A 9262-nucleotide genomic window follows, 5' to 3' on the forward strand; every position below is an offset into this window, starting at 1 on the left:
TATAAAATCTTGCTGTAGTTGGGGCTGTGACTTCTCTGACCTCAAACTCTGGGACCAGAGAACCTGTCCCGGAGTTGCTTTCAATAGACCTGTTACACTTTTCGATTCAGCTTGATCTAGCTTACTGCATCAGGGAGAAATTTATGGGGGGAGGGGACCTATTACAATCTAATGATGGACTTCAATGAAGTGCCGTATCCATTCACTCATTCATGGTGGCTTAAGATCAGTCTTGCCTTCTAGGAGTGCCACCCAGCCTCGACCTGCAAGTAACCTGGGAGTAGAGTCTGCCTGGTGGTCTTTTTCATTCAGATGTCACTCCACAGCATAACTAACCCTGTAGGTGAGAGTGGTTAGGGGCACGTGATAAGGGTCCATTCATTTCTCAGTGTGTGATCTTGGGTCTGGTGTGGACTGCATAGTGACCATTACTGCTTCACAAAGTTCAGCATTTTGACTTTGTGGATCACGATTTTCCAGCACCCTCTTTCATTTTAATGATTCTCACTATGTGTTATGGAGTTCCCTTATGCCTTTTCCTTTGGGAAATTTAGTGTTGACTTTGAAGGAGGCAGAGGCAGGCAGATCCCTGTGAGGTGGAGGCCAGCCTGGTCTACAAAACTGCACAGAGAAACCCTGTCTGAAAAAAACAAAAGGAAACACACACACAAGAAAATGTATAAAATGGTGGCCTCTTCAAATAATTCTTTGGAAAAAAAATACCTGCCACTGTGGAACCATAAAGTGTGATGACTCTACACACAGGAATCCCCACTGTGCCCTCCTGATTACAGGAAGAATGGAAAAGTTGAAAATAAAGGTCCTGCAGTCCAGATCCTGAGCCTGAACCATTAAGGGCAAGAGTTCACTTAATAAGTGTAGAGGAGTCAGAATAGTACCGTATAATGGAAAAAGTAAGACTTCGGGACCTTCCCTGAGGGGAGCAGGTGCATACAGTAAGACTAAGACACCCAGGCTCGGTTTCCTGGGATATAGGCTCAGCCTGCTCCCACTTCCCCTCAGGATAGCGTAGAACAAAGGGGTCAGGCCTTCTCCCTCATAGGAGGTTTGAGGAAGGAGCCTCACCCAGGGTAGCCTGGCCTCACATTTTCTTAACCATGATAACTTAGCAGGAGGAGCTGATGAACAGGACGAAAAACTGATGGGAAGAAAGAAGAAGGAAAAGAAAAACCACTAAGACACAAAGGTCACAATTATCAAACAGCTCAGTGCTTACAGTGCACCACGCCCCTTGAGGAAGGAAAATTGCCTACATAGCGGGTTTGTCTGACCAGCCATGGGATCCACCAAGGTCTCCCTAGCACCATATATCAACATTTACAGCATACACTCTGACCCATTTATTGAGTCATCTTCCCATCCCCTGCAGTCTCTGAAGTTTATCCTTTCCGTTAGCTGTCAATCAAGGTCTCTGGGTGGTGTGTATTTCCAGTGAACTGGAGCTCTGCTCCCCTCCAGCCCCTCCCCATTCATTTATTATGGAGTTGAAGGTAGGACCATTATCTCCTTAAGAAGTCAGACATTCCAGAGCTAGGAATAATGTGTTTATGTAAACTGAAGTCACTTGGAGATTTTTCTGGGTTTCGAGGATGTGCCTCAGTCCAGCTGGAGAAAAGATCAGACAAAACCAGTATGTAGTTTCTCATGACCTCGGATATCTGGCTGAAACTCATTTGCCAGTCTTCAAAAGGATATGCTCCCAGAGGGATGTGTTGGGACCCCTGAGCACTGGAAAACTGTCCTATTGGGGGTTGTTTTGTGCATAACTGGTAGCTGGGTTGCTTCCTCTACTGTCTGCTGTGACTCTGGACCTCTAAGGTTTAGTTATTCAGTTTGTGGGTTTCATTGGTAATAAGTCATTGTGAGTATGGTAGCTGGATCAGACACCTGCTTTCCTGGTGACACGACTATGAGTTTTCCTTTCAATAAAAAGGGTCTTGTCCGTTATAATCCATGTAGGTTCTCCCTACCTCTCCTCTGAACACAAGTGATGAATGAGGCCTGTACAAGGTCTAGAGAGATGTGAAGATGGCCTCTTTTTTACTATTCTATTCCTATGATAATATTTTCTTCAAAATATCCCACGCTATTTTATTTGTAGATTCACTTATTTTATGTGGAATGTCTTGTCTACATGTATGTCTGTACACCACTTGAGTGCCTAGTACCCACGGAGTTCAGAAGAGAACATTGAATTCACTAGCACTGGAGTCTCAGATGTTTCTGAGCCCTATGTGGGTGCTGGAAATAAAACCTGAGTCCTCTTCAAGAGCAAGGTGTTCTTTTGTTTTGTTTTTGTTTTTCAAATCAGAGTTTCTCTGTGTAGCTTTGTAGACTAAACTGACCTCAAACTCACAGAGACCCGCCTGCCCCTGTCTCCCGAGTGCTGTCTATTTGACAATCACATTCATATCTGTATCTTCCCCCTATTTTCCTCTTTTATAATTTATGAAATTTGTCTGCTTTGCTGACTGTAGGTCATTCTTTTAAAATTATTTTTATGATTTTATGTGTATGGGTATTTTCCTGCATGTATGTCTGTGCACACCACATGCATGAAGTACCCACAGGGCATTGAATCCTCTTGAACTGGAGTTACATATGGCTGTAAGCCAACATCTGGGTTCTGGGAACTGAACCCAGGTCCTCTAAGCCAGTGTTCTTAACTATTGAGCCTTCCCCCATTTTTTTTTTATCTGTTGGAGAGATCAGCATCATTGTTGTTTTTAATATTTGTTTATTTTATGTATGAGTGCTCTATCTGCATGTAAGACTTTATGCCAGAAGAGGGCATCAGATCCCACTATAGATGGTTGTGAGCTACAACGTGGTATGCTGTTCCTGGCAATTGAACTCAGGACCTCTGGAAGACCAGCCAGTGCTCTTTTTTTTTTTTTTTTTTTTGGTTTTTCGAGACAGGGTTTCTCTGTGGCTTTGGAGGCTGTCCTGGAACTCGCTTGGTAGTCCAGGCTGGTCTTGAACTCACAGAGATCCGCCTGCCTCTGCCTCCCGAGTGCTGGGATTAAAGGCGTGCGCCACCAACGCCCGGCCCCAGCCAGTGCTCTTAACCACTGAGCCTTCTCTCCAGTCCAGCATCATTGTTAATAATGTAGTAACTATGGAAATGCAAACATCTTGTCAGGGTAGCCAAGTGGTCTAAGGCGCCAGACTCAAGCTCAGCTTCCTTGGAAATGCAAACATCTTTGGGGATCCTGATGTCAGGATTTAAGTGCTTACCTTAATCTAGCTGTGTGTCATTTTTATTAGTTAGTTCATTAGAGTACAGAAGTTTTAAAAATAAAACAGGCAAGAAAATTGAATCTATATTTTTCCCTAACAAACAAATGGGTACAAGAAAGTACAACCTTTATTCAGAAAAATGCAAAACCACAACCAGAAATAGCCAAATAAATAAAGTCAAAAATCAAGTTAAATACAAATTTTTAATAATAACAAGCATTGAGGATGTGGAGAAATTGAAGTATATTATACACTGTTGATGGAAATGAAAATGTCAAAACTGGGCTAGTATAGGAGAGCTTCAGATCTTAAAAGATCTTATAATGATTTAAATAGAAACCAACGGTTCGTGTTATCACTTCTTTCAAGGCAAAGTCCAGCAGTACACACCTATAATCTCAGTCCTCTGGATCTCAGCACCATAGTTACAATAGCTTGTCTGTATGATAGGAATTATGGTTCCTTTTTAAAGATAAATGGGTACAGTGGCACATGCAGGTAACCCCAGTCCTCAGGAGGCTTGAGCCATGGTGACTTGGTGTCTCATAAAGTTTATAACTCCAATTTAGATATGGATCTCTTCTAACAGGCCTCTGTGGTTTCATGTCCTCCAAGAGGCCTTTTGTTCGCCTTTATCCTCCTCCGGCCATCTTGTTCCTATGTCCTAATCATATTATACCAGGACTGTGATGCAATTCAGAATACAAGCGTAGCCTGCATAAGGCCCTGGGTTCAAACTGAGCAAACTCCCCATGTGCCCCATGCACAGTAGAAATCTCTCCAGTATAAGACCAGTGACAGCCGGGCGTTGATGGCGCACGCCTTTAATCCCAGCACTCGGGAGGCAGAGGCAGGAGGATCTCTGTGAGTTCGAGGCCAGCCTGGTCTACAGAGCGAGTTCCAGGACAGCCTCCAAAGCCACAGAGAAACCCTGTCTCAAAAAAAACAAAACAAACAAAAAAAGACCAGTGACACCCAGGAAGTACCAATGTGGCTGCTTGTGTGTGACATGGGGAGTCTCTAAGAAGGGTAGAAACATGTGTGCCAGTTCCCCCTGAGACAGGTAATGCAGATGCTGCTCGTCAGAAGGCCATCCAGCTCAGAACTTACTTGTGCCTCACAGACCCAAGAGAGGTGCATGGCAGGTGACAGCCTTCTAGCCTTCAATCATCCTAAGCAAGGCTTGAGACGTGTTTGTGGTCTGGGAGAAGGCCTGAGCTAAGAGCAGTGGAGATGGGGTATGCATGTGGTGTGAGTGAGCTCCTTCTAGAACAACACAGCGGTTCTGCCAAGCTGTGATTGAAGGCTACCACTGTGTGCTTAGCTACAGCTTCTTCTTGTCAGGCTGAAGTGAAAGGGGCTGCCAGTGGGACAGACAACTAAGGCACAGAGCCGCCAGGACGTTTCCTGTGGAGTCTGTCTTCAACAACACCCTAGCTGTCACAGGGGAAGAGAAAAATGTTGAACATGTGGTATTTTGGTTGTTTTTCTGATCTTTGGGGAAATTTTTTGAACTGTAAACTGAGTTGGGATCTCAATGACCTATTTGAAAGTCATCTTTTTCCTTAATCTACCACACAGGCTTTGTTGTGTAACAGCAAGTAACTTTCCTCTAGCCATCGATGCTTAGTAGACCAGTTAGCTAAGATTTCCCACAGGGACCTTCCTGGTGGTTTGGACTTAGTATTCTAGACAGTCAGTTACAGGCTACATCAGGGCTCTCCAAACCACCCTGGTAACTCTGTATATGTTATGTCTCTTGACCTAGTTCCAAAATCTGAAATTCTCCTATTTCCTCTTTTAAAAATTATGGCCTAAACGCCAGGCGTTGGTGGCGCATGCCTTTAATCCCAGCAGTGGGGAGGCAGAGGCAGGTGGATCTCTGTGAGTTCGAGACCAGCCTGGTCTACAGAGCGAGTTCCAGGACAGCCTCCAAAGCCACAGAGAAACCCTGTCTCGAAAAACCAAAAAAAAAAAAAATTATGGCCTAAAACCAGGCATGGTGGAGTATGCCTTTTAATCACAGCACTCAGGAGGCAGAGGAAGGCAGATCTCCGTGAATTCAAGGCCAGCCTGGTCTACAGAGTGACTTCCAAGAAATCCAGGGCTACATAAAAAGATCCTATCTCAAAATAAGTAAATGAATTAATTAACTTGACCTAAGGAGCTAGAGAGATGGTTCAGCAGTTAAGGCTTGCTGTTCTTTCAGGGGTTCTGAATTCATTTACCAATACCCACACTGGACAGCTCACAGCTGCCTCTAACTCCTTTTGGCCTTCATGGACATCCCCATAAATGCAAGCACATACATTGAAGTAGAATAAGTGTTCTCACAGAGATCTGCCTGTCTCTGCCTCCCAAGTGCTGGGATTAAAGTCATGTGCCACCATCGCCCGTCGAGTAATTGTTTTTTTAAGACTAATTACTGGTGAATAACTTTTTTATATAATTATTAGAGTTTCTTTTTCTTTTTTCTTTTTGGTTTTTCGAGACAGGGTTTCTCTGTATTGTTTTGGAGGCTGTCCTGGAACTAGCACTAGCTCTGTAGACCAGTCTGGCCTGGAACTCACAGAGATCTACCTGCCTCTGCCTCCCTAGTGCTGGGATTAAAGGCGTGCGCCACCAACGCCCAGCTTAATGAGTGCTCTATCTGCATGTACAGCTTTATGCCATAAGGCATCAGATACCACTATAGATGGCTGAGCCACCATGTGGGTGCTGGGAATTGAACTCCAGACCTCTGGAAAAACAGCCAGTGCTCTTAACTGCTGAGCCATCTCTCCTAGAGTTTCTTAAAGCACTGTTTGAACTGCTCTGTCTTAGGCATGATTTTACTTGCTATCTGGAACAGAATGACCTGGAGTCATAGCCGAAACAATGTGTTGTTGCCCTTAACAACCTGGCCACAAAAACTTACACTGTCAACTATAATTTATGCCTCTAAAAACAGAAGTCTGACTGCCAAGCATACTTCTGTAAAATCTCACGTGCTTGTTCATCCTCCTAGTGGTTTTAGATATAAAATGAGAATACAGCTTGGACCTGGGGTGGAGGCCTTTAAAGAGCTGTCCCGGCTTTGGTCCACTGGAGTCTACATCTCTTTCCTCCACTCTCATTGGTATCAGAGTGCTTAGAAACTAATATTTTCTTCCAAATATTAATTCCAAAACTAATATTTTAAGAATATCCTGAGCCAGCTGGGCGTTGGTGGCGCACGCCTTTAATCCCAGCACTCGGGAGGCAGAGGCAGGCGGATCTCTGTGAGTTCGAGGCCAGCCTGGTCTACAAAGTGAGTTCCAGGACAGCCTCCAAAGCCACAGAGAAACCCTGTCTCGAAAAACCAAAAAAAAAAAAAAAAAAAAAAAAAGAATATCCTGATCCTCAAAAAACCTAAAGATATTCAAACAAAAAGGAAGAGATAAGCTGATCATATAGTATATAAGGGATCCTGGTTTAGACTTGGGTTTCTTCTTATGCTTGCCATAATTTGTCAGCCAAATTAGTTATGGGACTAGACCACATCTCAGTGACCCTTTAGGCCCTTCAGGACCAGGCTGCTCCTCCTGCTCAGGGTGCTTCAAAATCACCGTGTCCTGGACATGCTTACAGGGCCACAAGGGGCTTCTGGCTGGTCCTGGTAGAAGACTGCTGTATCCCTGCCAGTCAGTTTTGCAGCTAGAACCCTAAAATGACAGACACCTGATTTAAGAGAGAGCCTTTGAGAAATGGCTCCTATGGAATAGCCATGGGGCTGGCCTTCCTAGTTATGACCACTCTGGGGTCTGCTAACAACATTTTTCTTCCTTCCAGCCTTTGCTTATTTACTCTTCTGGTACTACTAGAATCTTCCAGATCACAGGCCTTAATGGTGTGGTCCATTATGGTGTGGTCTCCAGATGGTATGGTCTCAGGGATATCAACAGCCACCACCAGATCAAGCCTGCTTCTTACCACCAAGGACCTATTCCAGCCTTAAACCTCTTGTGGTAACAACTTTTTCTACTACAAAATGCCTGTGGAGCACTTGTTACATCCAGTCCATTATGTGCCACGAGGAAGGAGAGACAACACTTATGGTTCCAAAGATTTTATTAAATCACCACATAAGTGGTCACAGATCAATCAGGGCTGCAGGACAAGGACTCTGCAGCCTTGTTTCTCCTGACAGCCCTGGGCAGGAGCAGAAGCAGGGTTTATATGCACACAAATCATGAACATTTGTTGCCAAGTTACAGTTACAATTTTCACCAATCAGGATTAGAGATTAGGGGTTCCCTTAAATGTTCCACCATTGTCAATCAATATACAATGCAAGCCTTTCAGTCCAGCCAATCAGATTCATTTGTTCTTTCTTGTATTAGGAACAGGCATAATGTTTCTAAAGAACTAAAGATGCATAATGACTATTTCCATGGTTTAGGGAGGAGGTAGGTCAATCATTGAAAGCACTCAGCTTCCCTAGGGCTTGGGAACCTGAATTTTATTTCATCCTGCAGGTAAAATGGAATCTGAAGTCAAAATGGCAGTGCTCAGGCCAAGGGGCTTTTGCCTGTTCCCTCCACCTTCAATGCCTTATAGTCCCATAACCCTGACAGATCACTAAGGCTAACCAGGCCTCTGTTCAGATGCTCCAGATTAGCTTCTTCCCTTGGCAATGATTTGACATTGCAGCTGTCAGGGACTAGCATAAGAAGGAGCAGGATAACAGCAAAGCAAAAATTCCCACACTGTAACAATCAGACCACAGCTTGGAGCCTGTCCCAAGTGACTTGTGATATCTTAAACATTCAGACCCTAACTCCTAATGACCCATCGCCAGATTCCCTCCACGGGCAATCTCAAAAAAGATCTGTAAGGTGCACTCCTGGAGAGATGGCTTAGTGGTAAGGAGCACTGGCTGCTCTTCCAGGGGACTCGGTTTGACTCCCAGAATCTACATGGCAGCTCACAACCATCTGTGCCTCCTGTTCCAGGGGCTCTGATGCCTCTGCAGGCACCAGGCACAAATGCAGTGCACATACATCTATGCAGACAAACACACATACACATCAAATAATAAAAGAAGCTCCTAAGAAAGAAGACAGTGTAAGGTCCATCAAACTGTTATGAAAGAACTCCCCTTCAGAGGGGGGTAACAGGGAACTACTCCCTGTATCTCCTCCTCTTCTAGACGCATATCTTTATAATGCTAGTCAATGCTTTTACTGCTACACTTGACTTGTCCCTATAGCTCCAGGCAGAACTTTGACTTGTAAGTGAACAAGCTGGACCCAACGCACAAGCTCACCAGCTCTGGTGCCTGAGGCAGCTCCAATTGCCAAGTTGCTGTAACACTGGGGGGGGGGCGGTGCTGAGGGCAAGAAGCTGGCTTGTAAAAGCCCCTGGTCAACCAGCCTCTCTGAGCCCTCACTACCCCTTCCCATAGCCTCCCTTCCAGCTGCTGACATTCCCAGTGACCGTTGTGACACCAGTCAATACATGTGATCTTCCACCCAGCATCTATTGAGGCCTCTTCATGGCTGTGCTTATTGGAAGGGAGCAGGTTGTCAATCTTCACCATCTTTCCATGTTGAATCTCTCTCTCTCTCTCTCTCTCTCTCTCTCTCTCTCTCTCTCTCTCTCTCTCTCTCTCTCTTTCTCTCTCTCTCTCTCTCTGAGACTGGGTCTCTCTACATAGCTCTGACATCCTAGAACTCACTACATAGACCAGGCTGACCTCAGAGATCCACCTGCCTCTGCCTCCCAGTGCTGAGATTAAAGGTGTGTGACACAAACACCTAGCTCAGTAAGTTACATCTTAAATTGAGTATGTTCAGAAATGCATCCTTCCTCCCCCCAAAGCATCCCCTGTGTGAAAATGTAAATAGCCCTGGAACATTCTTATCATCTCTAGGGAGAGAGCACACAGTTTTGGAGTGTACCATGTTCTGCTGATTGTGCCTTGGCTTTGAACTTCCTTGAGGCACTGTATAAACATCTCAGAAGTCTTAAGCTAAGTTTA

General features: G+C 44.8%; 1 non-coding gene across 1 annotated transcript; it reads left to right on the forward strand.

The window, feature by feature from the left end:
- The first annotated feature begins 973 nt into the window (after positions 1 to 973).
- Positions 974 to 1110, forward strand: LOC121137362. Its single transcript, XR_005874616.1, has one exon.
- Positions 1111 to 9262: the final 8152 nt, after the last annotated feature.

This window comes from Mesocricetus auratus, unplaced genomic scaffold (assembly GCF_017639785.1).
Source record: "Mesocricetus auratus isolate SY011 unplaced genomic scaffold, BCM_Maur_2.0 Super-Scaffold_100676, whole genome shotgun sequence".
Classification (NCBI taxonomy): Eukaryota; Metazoa; Chordata; class Mammalia; order Rodentia; family Cricetidae; genus Mesocricetus; species Mesocricetus auratus.